This window comes from Pelodiscus sinensis, chromosome 9 (assembly GCF_049634645.1).
Source record: "Pelodiscus sinensis isolate JC-2024 chromosome 9, ASM4963464v1, whole genome shotgun sequence".
Lineage (NCBI taxonomy): Eukaryota > Metazoa > Chordata > Testudines > Trionychidae > Pelodiscus > Pelodiscus sinensis.
In genome coordinates this window covers 25,968,237-25,983,418 of record NC_134719.1, presented here as the reverse complement: position 1 = coordinate 25,983,418, position 15,182 = coordinate 25,968,237, and positions in this window count along the sequence as shown.

Sequence of the window (15,182 nt, the reverse complement as noted above, 5' to 3'; positions counted from 1 at the left end):
ATGGGGTCAGGGCGGGAGTATTGCATTGTGAGGCCCTGAGCTATGTCAAGTCATTAGAGACGCCACACCATACAAAATATTATTTTTACATTAAGGACATTGAATATATAAATACAAAAGCTTTATATTTGCAAATATAGTTCCAAAAACAGAATAGTAATCCAATAAAACACCGTTACTCTACAAAAAAAGCCACAGATTTATTTCTACATTAGGGACTGCCAAGTGAATCTGTTTTGGATAGCCTCAGAGGGGTAGCCATGTTAGTCTGTAACTTTAAAAACAACAAGTAGTCCTGTGGCACTTTAGGGTATGTCTACATAGTAAGGCTAAAGTCAAATTAAGCTACGCAACTTCAGCTATGTCAATTGTGTAACTTAAGTCAAATGAGCCTAATTCAGCTTTTGACGTTGTCTACACAGCAGGAAGTTGAAGGAAGAACAGTCTTCGTCTGACTTCCCTTACTCCTCATGAAATGAGGGTTACCACGAGTTGGAGTAAAAAGTCCTCCAGCTCAAAATAAAGGCTTGTAGTGAAGACTATGTCATTCCATGAAGACGTGCTGCTGTATAGCCATACCCTAAGGTGCCACAGGACTACTCTTATCTTGGATGATGACTTGATAAAGGTCCTTTATTTGCATAATAGTATGCAGGTTGTATTTTTCCAATAAATTGTTTTGTTTTGTTTTTATTGAAGGTTATGCTGAATTGCCAAATACAGGCAGTCCCCGACTTACGCGGATCTGACTTATGTCGGATCCGCAGTTACGAACGGGGCTTTTCTCGCCCCGGAGGACACGGACTGCGGGACCTCGCGGTCCCGCCGCCCGTGTACTCCGGGGCGAGAAAAGCTGCTCCGTGTCTCCCTGGTCTGCAGACCAGGAAGACGCGGAGCAAAGCCGCGGAGGGGCTCGGGCAGCGGGGCAGCCCAGGCACGCCTGGGCTGTCCCGCTGCCGGCTTCCCCCGAGGCTTTGCAAAGCCACGGAGGGGCTCAGGCAGCCAGGCAGCCCAGGCATGCCTGGGCTGCCCCGCTGCCCGAGCCCCTCCGCGGCTTTGCTCCTCGTCTTCCTGGAGACCCCCCAGCAGACCAGGGAGACACGGAGCAAAGCTGGGGAGGATGCGGGTGGGACCGCTGCGCATCTCCACGGTCCCGCCGTCCGGGTTTCCCTGGTCTGCTGGGGGGCGCAGCTGGGTTGGTCCTGCAGCGCCGCTCCTCGGTGCTACTGGACCAACCCCACAGCACCCCAGCTGCTCTTCCCCAGGTGTCCCCAAGTCAGCCGCTGCTTAAACTGATCTGCGGCTGACTACAGGAAGCCCGAGGCAGAGTTGCTCTGCCCTGGGCTTCCTGGAACCAGCCGCTGATCAGTTTCAGCAGCGGCTGACTTGGGGACACCTGGAGCAGAGCAGCTGGGGTGCTGCCCGGTTGGTCCCCGCAGCGCCGCCTCTGCGGGGACCTACCCGGCAGCACCCCAGCTGCTCTGTCCTAGGTGTCCAGATTCAGCTGCTGTTGAAACTGATCAGCGGCTGATTCCAGGCAGCCCAGGGCAGAGCAACTCTGCCTCGGGCTTCCTGTAGTCAGCCGCTGGTCAGTTTCAGCAGCGGCTGAATCTGGAAGCCAGTTCTGACTTACATACAAATTCAACTTAAGAACAAACCTACAGTCCCTATCTTGTACATAACCCGGGGACTGCCTGTATTGGTACTAGAATTGTTAGCAGAAAGTTTTTACTGAAAGGAGTAAAAAATATATAAATATTGAGATGTATCTGTATAGTAACAAATAATATAAATGCTGAAAACCTGTATTATTTTTCCTGGATATTTCTGTAAAAGTTAGTGTTATTTTTTCTATACTCTGACAGGAAAACAAGAGAGAATATATAATTTTTTTACATCATTTTAGAAAGAGCAGCAGCCCATGCAACTGGCCATGTAACCACGTGAATGGCTCTAACAGCAGCCAATGTGCGGTCCACATGCCAACTGCTTGGGTGCCCCCTGAGATCTGCCACACTGCTGCAAAAACCATGGAAATTGGAGGAACTTACAGATTCCCTGGTTTCCATGACATCCATGACAAACAGAGCTCTCTAACCATGGTTCAAGGCTAGTCAGGGAGGCGATGTTAATATGTTGGCATAATGGGTAGCTTACATCAATAGGAGACAAATATAAGTGTAGATGCATATACACACTAGGTGCAAACTCTATGCAAGGCAGCTCTTTGCAAAGCAGCTTATGTTGATCTAACTTTATAATGAAGACCAGGCCACAGACAACTTACTATTTTTCTGTTGGTGTTGTTTTCACCGTGCAAATATTATGTGCAGAATACACTCATATTTTCCTTTGGTGCTGGCAAAACAAATGACAACATAACTTTGGGCAAAATGGGGTTAAAGGAAGGCTAAATGTTACCAAAAGATTCTTGATTCAATTACACTATATCAATGTTGCCTAAAAACATTGTGGCCTGTCCTAAAGGAATTGCCAGGGAAGCAAGCTAGCCTTGCTGACCCTTGAAAAGACATAGATATATCCCTCCGATCAAGAATAGACAAATAAGCAGTAAATCTTTGAAAACTGTAAAAATATTTATTTGCAAGTGAGTGGTTACAATAAAAGAAAAGAGATAGATATAATAAGGGAATGAAGTGGTGTGGCAAATAAAAAACAGAGTAATACAATAACAATTTCAGTTGATAACATAATCATTCACTTACGACTTTATAATATGTAACAGTATAACAATATATCAACTAAACATTCAATACCTAACAATGAATACTTAACACTAAATCTCTAGAAAGTGCTGGCTAGAGTACCCCTCTACTAAAAGGGTAGAAGAAGATCTCATTCTGACCACAGACACCCAGCTTTATACACAAAACAAAGATATTCTTGGATGGTAAGTAAAAGAAGATTAGACTTACACAGCTTCTTAAAAATCCCTCTGAAGCACCTTTACAGGTCCTTCTGCTCTGTCAGATTTGTTGCCATAATCAAAGTCAGCTTCTTGCTGCTGCTTGCTGCATTTGAGGTAAAGCACTGCCCTTTGGTGGCAGAGATGGAAGCCCCTTCAGGTAGCAACTATGATGGTCCCATGCTGGCTGAGTTTTCTTATTTAATTAACACATTATTTTAAAATCTAATTACTAATCTAAGCATTCCAAAGGGTCCTGACTCTACCACCAATCTTTTTATATCCACTAGCAAACTTACCTGGCATGGCCCAGATCCTTCAGGGCAGGGAGCTGATGGTGTGGGCAGAGCAGTGTCTCTGTGCATGCATACGTGTGTGCGTGTGTGCATGCCGGAGTCAGAGCAGGGCCTTGGAGAGGTGCGGGGGACAGTCAGGCGACTGTGGCAGATGGGTGCATGGATGAGTTGGGGGGTGAGAAGGGGTCAGGGTAGGGTATCCCATTGGTCACCAGCCTTTTCTCTCCCCCCATCCCTGTCTTGGCTGCCAGGGGCATTTTCTCTTCTCCCCCCCACCCCAGCTGTGCTGGCCACCAGGGGTATTCTCCTCCCCCCACCGACTCTCCTCCAGCTTCCAGGGGCATTTTCTCTCCCACCTAGTTCCCCCTAGCCACCAGGGGCCTCCCCCTCTTCCAACCCTCCAGTGCTGTGACCAAGAGCCAAAAGGGTGAGAAAAGGTTTGGGGCTGCGGGGGCTACTTACCCAGCATGCTGGCAGGCAAGAATGTGGAGCCCCAGCCCTGCTGGCCACTTCCTTGGTGGTGTGGCTGCCCCAGTGGACACTCAGTATTGCATCCCTCCAAATAGCAGCCCCTCCCTTTGCATGTTATGGAAAACAGTCCCTTTCCAAATTTGGTATGCAGTTTCCAGTTGTCCTGGCACAACTAAACCCTGACCTTGCTTTAAGTTATGACGCAAGGAATTTGCTTACCAAATTTAGTGGTTCTAGCTTTTACCATTTAGAAAGTTCTTGAACAAATGGGCTTGCAGAACAACACAGATAAAAACCTCTAACATATATAGAGAGATTAAGCAAGTTACATTTTTTACAATTTTAAACACCCTCCTGAAGTTCTTCTGAAACCCTTCATCTAAAGCAATTCAGATAACTGAGGTAAAGTCTTTCATTACAGAGAGAGTAAGTCATAGGCACCTCACCAATTCCCCTTTGGGCACATCTACACAGCAGAGCAAAAGTTGAATTAAGCTATGCAACTTCAGCTACATCAAGGCTACGTCTACACTGGCCCCTTCTTCGGAAGAGGCATGCTAATTTAGAACTTTGGAATAGGGAAATGCGCTGGGGATTTAAATATCCCCTGCGGGATTTAAATAAACATGGCCACCGCTTTTTTTCCGGCTTGGAAAGGAATAAGAGATCGTCTGGAATAGGGCTTTATTCTGGAGGATCACGCCAGTCTGGACGCTCTTTTCCGGCTTTTCCCCAAGCTGGAAAAAAAGCGGCGGCCATGTTTATTTAAATCCCGCGGGGGATATTTAAATCCCCCGCGCATTTCCCTATTCCAAAGTTCTAAATTAGAATGCCTCTTCCGAAGAAGGGGCCAGTGTAGACACAGTCCAAGTGTGTAGCTGAAGGTGAAATAGCTTAATTTGGCTTTTGGTGCTATCTACACAGCAGGAAGTCGAAGGAAGAACACTCTTCCTTCAACTTTCCTTACTCCTTGTGAAATGAGGGTTACAGAAGTCAGAGTAAGAAGTCCTCCAGCTCACCATTATTTCAAAATATTGGCTCTCTGTGTAGATGCATTCTTTGTTATTTCAGAATAACATCAGTTATTCCGAAATAATGCTGCTCTGTAGATATACCCTTCGTGTGCAACATGGACTTTGCTTAAACAGCATGGTGCAACCAAAAACACTTGTGACAAAAGGCAGAAGCAGATAACCATTGCTATCACACACGGTTGTTGCTACCTATCAAGAAGAAACAAAAGCAGCATGAATCTGGTTAAGCAATTTCAAAGATCTGTAAAAGGAAAATATTACCAGTTGCGACACAGTAAGTTAAGAACCATATTGTTAACATGATAAATGTTACAGAAGACGATATTTTGTTTCAATACAGGCAGTCCCCGAGTTACATGGATCCAACTTATGTCGGATCCGCACTTACAAACGGGGCTTTCTCGCCCCGGAGCTCGCAGGCAGCGGGACCGCCCAGAGTGCAGCGGTCCCGCCACCTCGACCTCCGGGGCGAGAAAAGTTGCTCCAGGTGCCCCTGGTCTGCTGGGGACTGTCTCCAGCAGACCAGGGACACCGGGAGCAAAGCCGCAGCGGCAGCGGAGGCGCGGGACCCCTCTGCCTCCCCGGCTTTGCTCCAGGTGTCCCTGGTCTGCTGGAGACGGTCCCCAGCAGACCAGAGGCACCGGGAGCAAAGCTGCAGCGGCGGCGGGTCCTGCGCCTCTGAGGCTTTGCCAGAGCAAAGCCTCAGAGGCATGGCACCCCGCCGCCACTGCAGCTTTGCTCCCCGTGTCCCTGGTCTGCTGGGGGGGGGCGCAGCTAGTGCCCCCCCCCCAGCAGACCAGGCTTTTGTTGTGGACCCTGGGGTAGAGCAGCTGGGGTGCTGCCGGGTTGGTCCTGCAGGGACCTACCTGACAGCCCAGCTGTTCTGTCCCAGGCTCGAGATTCAGCCGCTGTTGAAACTGATCAGTGGCTGATTCCAGGAAGATGGGGGCAGAGCAATTCTGCCTCCAGCTTCCTGTAGTCAGCCCCTGGTCAGTTTCAGCAGCAGTGGCTGAATCTAGAGCCAGTTCCAACTTACATACAAATTCAACTTAAGAACAAACCTATAGTCCCTATCTTGTACGTAACCCGGGGACTGCCTGTACCAAAAGTTCAGCATGTATCCATCTTCTGTGTGTACAGGCTTCCTTGATATAAAAGGCTCATGGTTATTTATCCATCTGCTACTGTAGCAAATCCTATACAATAGGATTCATTAGAGAAGAACAGTTTGACTCATTCAATTCTTCCTTAATTCAGAAGTGACAAAATCAAAAGGATGCATTTCTTAGTATCAATATACATTCCTGCCTTCTTTTTAAGTGTCAAAATTCATTGTGTAGCCTGGTCTCTGTAATATCTTATATTTGATCCCTTTACTATACCCTGTGGTTATATTAAGTGCATGCTTCACAAACCACACCTAATAAGACTGTCCCTTCTTAGAAATATGAGTCAATAATTCAGAGACTATAGATATGTCTTTTATGTCTAACCTAATTTATTATACCTCAATAAGCGATAGTCTGAGCCCCCAAAGATAGCTGACAAGACTCTCTTTCTCTCTCTCACAAACACACGTATACGCACACACACACAAGTACACGCACACATATGTCTACACAGCAGTATTATTTTGGAATAACTGATGTTATTCTGAAATAACAAGGAGCGTGTTTATACCACAAGTCATTATTTAAAAATAATGGCAAGCTGGAGGATTTCATACTCTGACTCCCAAAACCCTCATTTCACAAGGCCTTTTCTTGCTTACAAACAACCACCTAGCCTCAAACAAATTCTTTCCTATAACCACACAATCCACCTCCATCCTGGAACTCATCCCTGCAATCAGTGCTGCTGCCAACTCTGCACACACATCTATACTAATGATTTCATCACTGGACCCAGTGACATCAGCCACCAAATCAAAGGCTCATTTAACTCCACTAATGTGAGCTATGCCATCAAATGCCAGCAATGCCCCACTGCAATGTATATTGGCCAAACTGGACAATCTCTACAGGAAAGAATTAATGGACACAAATCAGATATCCAAAAAGGCAACACACAAAACCCTGTTGGAAAACACTTTAATCTTCCTGGACACTCATTAATGTATCTTCAAGTCGCTGTTTTGTTTCAGAAGCCAATACACAGAGAAGGATTGGAATTTAACTTCATTCTCAAGTTTAATTTTTATGCTAATGGTCTAAACAAGGATATTGGATGGCTCACACACTATCTTCCACCTTTTAATAGCTTAAGCAACCAAACAAACAATGGAGGTGCTAATGGCTCTTTAACAGACTCCTGTAACTACTTGAACTATCTACTCATCATCTACATATTTCGTTGGTCCGTAGAGTGCTGCTAGACTGATTGTTGTTTTTTAAGTTTTATCTATTCACTATCTCTCTTTTTCTTCATCCCCTCTCCTCCTCCCCTCCCCCCCCTTCCTTATCCTTGAATCTGGACTCATTATATTCCAGTCATCTGAAGAAGTGGGTTTTGTCCATAAAAGCTCATGATACCATCTACACGTTTTATTCATCTTTAAAGTGCTACTAGACTATTCATTGTTTTTTTAAATTTCACAAGGAATAAGGGAAGTCAAAGGAAGAGTCTTCTTTCAACTTCTTGCTATGTAGACAGCGCAAAAAGCCGATTTAAACTATTTTGATTTCAGCTACACAGTTGATGTAGCTGAGGTTTTGTAGCTTAATTTGACTTTTATCCTGCTATGTAGACATGCCCATACTAGGGATGTGATGGACTAATCGACTATCCGATAAGCAAATGCTTATTGGATAGTCAACAGGATAGTCAACTAGTCGCATCCCCTCCCCACTGCCTTTATCATATAGAGGCATTAAGGGGGGAGGAGAAAAGGGGGTACTTCAAAGTGGAAGCACTGCTTGACGCCACTCTGAAAAGCCTCATGCAGCCCAGGTCCAGCTGGGGTGTCCCCAGGCTGCATGTGGTGTTTCAAAGCGGCAGCACCATGTGGAGCCCAGGATCAGCTGGGGAGTCCCCAGCTGACCCCAGGCTTCTGCGCTGCTTCTTTTAAATGCCACAGGAAGCCCAGCTGACCTCAGGCTCTATGTGGCATTGCTGCTTTGAAATGCCACCATGCCATTTCAAAGCATCAGTGCTGCACGGAGCCCAGGGTCAGTGGGAGAGTCCCCAGCTGACCCCGGGCTCCACGCCGTGCTTTTGCCTTTGAAATGTAGCAACAACCCTAGTGCTGTTGCTATGCTTCAAAGGCAGAGGCCCCCCATCAGCTAATCGAATAGTCATTGCATTGACTATTCGATTAGTCAATTACTGGATACTTAACATCCTTAGCCCTTAGCATCCTTAGAATTGACTATTCTATTAGTCAATTACCTGATACTTAACATCCTTAGCCCATACAGAAAAAAAACAACAAATGGCCTGGTAGCACAAATGGCCTGGTATAGACTAATGAAACATGTAGATGGTATCATGAGCTTTCGTGGGCACAGCCCACATTAGAGTATAAAATGCTACCAGGCCATTTGTTGTTTTTTTCTGTAACAAACTAACTCATCTACCCCCTGAAGCTCCTAAACCTATACAGACATCAATGCTTGTGTGACTGGCAGCATTCAAAACAAAACAGCTGTGTCTAGACTGGCAAGTTTTTCCGCAAAATCATCTGCTTTTGCGGAAAAACTTGCCAGCTGTCTACACTGGCCACTTGAATTTCCGCAAGAACACTGACGATCTCATGTAAGATCGTCAGTGTTCTTGCGGAAATACTGTGCTGCTCCCGTTCAGGCAAAATCCCTCTTGCACAAATTGTTTGCGCAAGAGGGCCGGTGTAAACAGCACAGTACTGTTTTCCACAAAAAAGCCCCGATCGCGAAAATGGCGATCGGGGCTTTTTTGCAGAAAAGCGTGTCTAGATTGGCCATGGACGTTTTTCTGTAAAAAGTGCTTTTGCGGAAAAGTGTCCTGCCAATCTAGACGCGATCTTCCGAAAATGCTTTTAACGGAAAACTTTTCCATTAAAAGCATTTCCGGAAAATCATGCCAGTGTAGACGTAGCTAGCCAGTGACAATAAAGGATAAATCTAGCCCTATACTTCATAACTCATCTGGGTCCCTGAGAACTGGTTTCATTGTGCAAGAGGGAGAAATGCACATAGAGAATCAGTAAAGGTGCTGCCCAACTGTATGTGCAAGTACACTGCAGATGGGAAGAGCTGACCAGGACTGTGTGATCTGCCATTATGTGTAGAACTTCCCTATGGCAATCTCCCTCTCCCTCCATCAGACTGGAGCAGAAAAATCTAAAAAGGGAAAGAGGATAAAAGGGGAAGAGGTATATTTTTTGAATAAATTATTTTCTCTGAATTATTCATTTAGCTCTGCTCACTGTCAAGAAGGCAACCAGTATAATGCCAGTTTTGTTATTGTTTTAAGGAGCCATCTCTTCAGCTCTGTGAAAGGGAATTTTATTTACAAATGAAGTTGAAAACTAAAAAGTGTGTGGTCTTCTCTTTACTTAGATTCAGGAGCTTTAAGGCTAAGATCAACAATAGCAACATCATGAGACAAGGAATAAGCATTCTCTTTGTTCCTTATACAACATCAACAGCCAACTTTGTTAAGTAAGAAGGTAAATGACCGATTTATAGTTGCAATAATAAATTATTCTCTTACTTTAAACCAGCTTACACCCACAGCTCGTTACAGTCATGCAAACAAGGTACAATTAAACTACTGTCAAACATTAAAAATGAAGTAATAACAGTGAACATTTATTAATGTTTTGAACCATATTGTTTCTATCACAACCAACAGTAAAAACCAAAAAAACTAATGATAATGTGGAAATTGGTTTTAAACCAAAATGCTTACTTGACTTTTGTTTATCTCTATTTAGCCATGATTTTTCCATGATGCACTACAGTTCTTACTCAATGTTCCAGACAAAAGTCAGGATTGTCCCCATTGGTCTGGTAAGACATTTTAAAATATAAGTAAATAAAAGTAAGCAAGTTGAAGGGTAGCCTACCAAGCTATGTCTTTTCCTATCATATCTCTTTTTCATATATTTTAGTAGGAATGCTAGTAGTACAAGGTTTTAGCAGTAGTATACTGGGATAAGAAAAGGTTAATGTATCTTCTAGAAAATTATTTGTTCCTAATATCTTTTTAGAAATTATAAAAGACCCTGTGGCAAAATTGTCAGTTGGGTCAGTACATAAGTGGATATGTGTGACTCAGTTCCTTGTGAGCTTGTGATACTTAAGTAAGTTCAGAATCTGCCAGACCCTGCTAACCATCCTCTTGAATTAAGGAAGCAGGTCCTGATGCACTTAACCACAAAACTCCCATTTTTTTCCATGTCCGGGATTGGATCCAAGGCAGTAGCAGGTAGTCTCATTCATGCGTATTCAAAAGATGTCCCAATATCATCATCCAATCAAGTATGTGTACTCACAAAATCTTAGGGAATGGAACTCCGGCTTTGGTTATCAAAGGCTGGGCAGTAATGACACAAAAAGAGGGATAAAAGTTGCGGGAATAAGGAAGCTGGGGCTCAAGATATATCTATCTTTTTTACTTCAAGTATTTTTTCCTGTAAGCTCTTTACTTTATTTATTCTTTCTCAGTCTCTGTTTCTAAGTTTCCTGCTCCTCCCAGTACCAAGGTCCCATAAAGGGAGGGAAGCTGGTCCTTCCACACTCGGCCTTTGGGAAAAGGGGATGTGAGTATAGTTTTTATATTAGGTAATTCTCTCTGTATACTTAGATAAGCACAAATACACAGATTTGTATTCATGTTACCCTCAGAGGTGATTCAGTCAATTCATGTAATCATTGCTGTGTGCTTTGTTCTGTTTGCCATCTTAATACCTGTCATAATAAAACTTCTTGTAATTTGGTACTATCCTCATCGTGAGTGTGGCCGCTGTTGTGGGCCCCCAGATATACCTCCAGAAGTATAATCATATGTAATCTGGGGTATACAGGATGAAACCTAGAACCTTCTAATCAGATTGGTGAGCCTTGCCCAGAGAAATTCTATTATACCATTCTCCCAGGCTACAGAGGTTGATAAAGTCAAGAATGACAATGAAGATGACTAAAGCAGCAGTGGGAATTACAACATTGCCCCCAGCTCTGCAAATAAACACCCATGCACAGACCCTCACTGAAATCAATGAGATCCCCATTGCAGGACTAGTGTGAATGAGAGACACAGAAACAACGATATATGACCCAGCAAAAAAGAAATAAGGTATCCAGATTAGCACAGACTAAAACAAGGTATCCTGAATGGAACAGTGTCATGAAAACTCACCAGAGCCTCTGTTTACACAAATTAAAAGAACAGAGTAACATTAAGTCTAGTAAAGTCAAACAAGTGAAAGGAAGTACAGTACTACTTCACAGAACACATAGTCTGTTTATAGAATTCACATCAGCAACTCAAGTACTGTGGATAGATTCAGTAAATTGGTAATATTTGCAGCTATGCCACCTAAAGACAATTAAATTTCATGCTTCCTGATATTGAATAGCCTCAGGGATTAAGAAGGAAGTTTTTCCCTGGTGAATGATATATAATTGGTTAGATGCATAAAGTATGATGGGTAGCCATTGTCCTCTGAAACAGTAGTTCTCATCCAGGTGTCTGGGGGACCTTGGGGGCTAGGAGCTGGTTTCAAGGTAACATTAGACTCACTGGGGCCCTTGGCAGAAAGCTGAAGTTCCTCCGCATGGGGCTGATGCCTGGGGCCCTGAGCAACATAGTTTCATAGGGGCCTCATGCCATGGAGACACAGGCAATTTCTGTGCTTGCCTAATGCTGGCCCTGGCTTTTATATGCAGAAAACTAGTTATGGCACAGGAGAACTGTTGAGTTTTTATAGCATGTTGGTGGGTCCTCAGAAAGAAAAAGATTGAGAACTCAGGGACTGACAATTTCCACATAAATTACCATATTTCACAGAACAGTGGTTTCATCTGGAAGGATGGATATTTTGTTCCTTTGATCCAAGATTCCTCCATCATGCTCCCTAGAACATAATCTATCTATTCCAGATAGCTTTCTTGAGATGCCTGTTTCTTTCTCCTTAATACCATATCTGACCATCCAGTAATTTTATTGGCACTTTGGGACTGATGTATTGCATATTCCAAATGCCATTTTATATCCAATATATTGGAAACTAACCTTGCCAATAGTAAATTACTGTCCTTTCCTGCAACTGTCATTTCCTGCAATCATAATCAATAAAAAGTGTCTAAATGTGTAGCCATTTCAGCTCACATATACCATTGATAACAGAACAATCCTTGCTGGGAAGTAAATTAACAAAATAATGTGGACCTCCACCATTCTATTCAAAGCCCTTTCTTTAAATTAGTGGCAGTAAAAATAAAGTTTAGATTCAAAACATCAATAGTATTTAAATTATAGAACTTTAGTCAATTTATATCAATTGCACAAAATGTTTGCAAAGACCATTGGCAGTCCTGGTCTAGAGTGCTGTTCCTATTATTTGTGATATGTGATAGGTCCTCCCCACCTCTCAAATACATTTTCTCAGGTACAGAACATCATGCATTTTCTAAATCCTTTCCCTCTTCTTCAAGTTTCATTTAATCCATCAGTGACAGCTTTGTATAGTAGTAGGTCAGCAGCCATTTTGGCTTCTCTTTCCCCTCTTACGGTTCTCAGTCTGATTCATTATTTTGTAGATAGAAAAGAAATATCATTCATAGGTGAGTCAAGGTACTATTCAAAAGATACTTCTACCAAAAAAAATCAGAGCTAGAGTGTCCTTGTTCTTTTCTTGATATGAGAACATTCAGGACTGACAACCACATGCTGAGTTTCTCTGTTAATCATGCATATTCTCCTGGGATTTATTACCTTTATTAAAAAGTTACAGTGTAGGTGGAACTAAAGTATCTATCCTTTCCAATAAATGAGCATATATTCATGTGTAAAGTAGAAAATCCATTATCTAATGTGCTTTAAAGTATTGTGAAGTTATTAGTCATTTTTCTATTGTATTAGAGTTATAAAAATGAACTTGAATTTTCCAAAGCAGAGAAATTTAAACCATGATTATTTCCTCGGTATTTTTTCAGATAACCTTCTCTGAAAAAAGTGTCATCCTGATTACAACAGTAAGGCCTGGTATAAACTAGGACTTTACACCAAATTTAGCCGCCTAAGTCGATTTTCTAAGTGATGCGTACACACTACCAAACCTGTTGCACCACTCTTAAAGTACAACAAGACTGCAGGGTTTTTTGGGATACGGTATCCTGAAAAAACTCTGCCACGTCCAGGGAACATGTTTGCTCTTCTGCTTTTTTTTTGTGGAAGAGCAAACACGCTCTTTCAGAAGCCCCTGTATTCCTCTTTCCACAAGGAAGACGGGGGCTTTCAAAAGAGAAGGGGTTCTGAAATTTGGCCCAGTCTAGACAGTCAAATTTCAGAAAAGCCTCTTTCTTCTACAAAATTATTGGAAAAAAGATACACAAAATGCAGAGTGCATTTTGCGTATCTTTTTCCGATAGATCCTCGCAGTCTAGATGTACCCTTAGGGGCCACTGAAGTCAATTCCTATACTCCTGCTTTTCACCAGAAGTAAAGCTATTTCTGACCATGCATGGTCAAAGTGATGCTAGTGTAGCTGGAATGTTGCCAGAAATTCAACACCATTGGTTTCCAGGAGGCTTCCTGCAGCTGTCTGCTCTGAGCACTGTGCCCACAACTTCCACCTTTACTGCTTTTCTGTTGAGCTCAAAAAGCCCCAGAAACACTAGAACAGCCTGTTCTACGTGGCCAGCTTTGCAAGCCCTTTGCGAGCAAGCAGCACACCACAGGACACACGGATATGAGTTCCTTGAGCAATCCATCAGACAATGCGACAATGGTGAATACTTCTCCTATAGGCTCCACTTCCCAGGGATGCAGAAGACCACCAGCCTGGAATGTGTAGCAGATCCTCAACCTCATCAAGGTGTGGGGAGATGACTCGGTTAGCTCCAAATCAGCAAGCAGAATGCCAAGATCTATGACAGGATCGCAAGCTGCCTTGGGACAAAAGGATATGCCAGATATGCCCAGTAGTGCAGGGTAAAAATCAAGGAGCTCAGGCAGTCCTATCACAAGGCCAAGGGGGAGAGTTGACATTCTAGGACAGCACCTCACACCTGCTGCCACTATGAGCAGCTGGATGACATTCTGGGGGGAAGAGGCAGCCAGCATCCCCAGCATGGTAATCAAGTCCGGACAAGACACACCTGGTATCAGCCTACAAGAGAGCGGGGTAGAGAAGCAGGTTCAGGCAACGGGGTGTGAGGTACAACACACTCTCTCTCTGCCTACACAGAACAGAGGGTATGGAACAGCTTGTTCACATGTCTGTAAATGTAGCACAAGTCTTGACTGCACAGCTCCATGAAGCTCTCCACTAGGAACTCTTTGATCCTTCTCACAGGGTTTTTGGGGAAGCCAGTCTTATGCCGTCCTCCATGGTAGGACACCTTCCCACACCAAGCCACCAGTAAGTGGTCTAGTGTCATTGAATCACAGAGCAGTGCAGCATAAGGCCCAGGTTTATGGCCACATTCAGTCAGCATTTGCTCCCAATCACTCCTGATATCTGAGGGTATGTCTACACTACCACCCTAGTTCAAACTAGGGTGGCTAATGTAGGCAACCGAAGTTGCAAATGAAGCCCGAGATTTGAATTTCCCGGGCTTCATTTGCATCTTGCCGGGCGCCGCCATTTTTAAAGCCCCGGTAGTTCGGACTCCGTGCCCATGGCTACACGCGTCACGGACTAGGTAGTTCGGATTAGGCTTCCTATTCCGAACTACTGTTACACCTCTTTCCACAAGGAGTAACGGTAGTTCGGAATAGGAAGCCTAATCCGAACTACCTAGTCCATGCCGCGTGTAGCCATGGGCATGGAGTCCGAACTACCGGGGCTTTAAAAATGGCGGCGCCCGGCAAGATGCAAATGAAGCCCGGGAAATTCAAATCCCGGGCTTCATTTGCAACTTCGGTTGCCTACATTAACCACCCTAGTTCAAACTAGGGTGGTAGTGTAGACATACCCTGGAAGACTGATATCCCACCTGGCAACCTGGAGGAAGGAGGAGGAACTTATTAGCACTCTCTCTGGGAGGCCATGTGTACTGATCACACATCCCCCACTCCTCCCGCAGGCAGGAAAAGAAGCACTATCTCCAGCAAGTTTTTTTAACTGAACTTCTCCACAGCTCAGCTGATCTCAAAGTCTGTATTACTCTGAATAGGGCTGTGACCCCCATCTCTGTGTCTGTGCTGAAGGAAGCTGCAGGACTTGGCTCAGGAAGACAGAATAAAGAGGTGCCAGGAAGGCAGGAAGGTTGGCTCTGTGATATTTCAGCACATCAAGTGACAGTCAGAAGA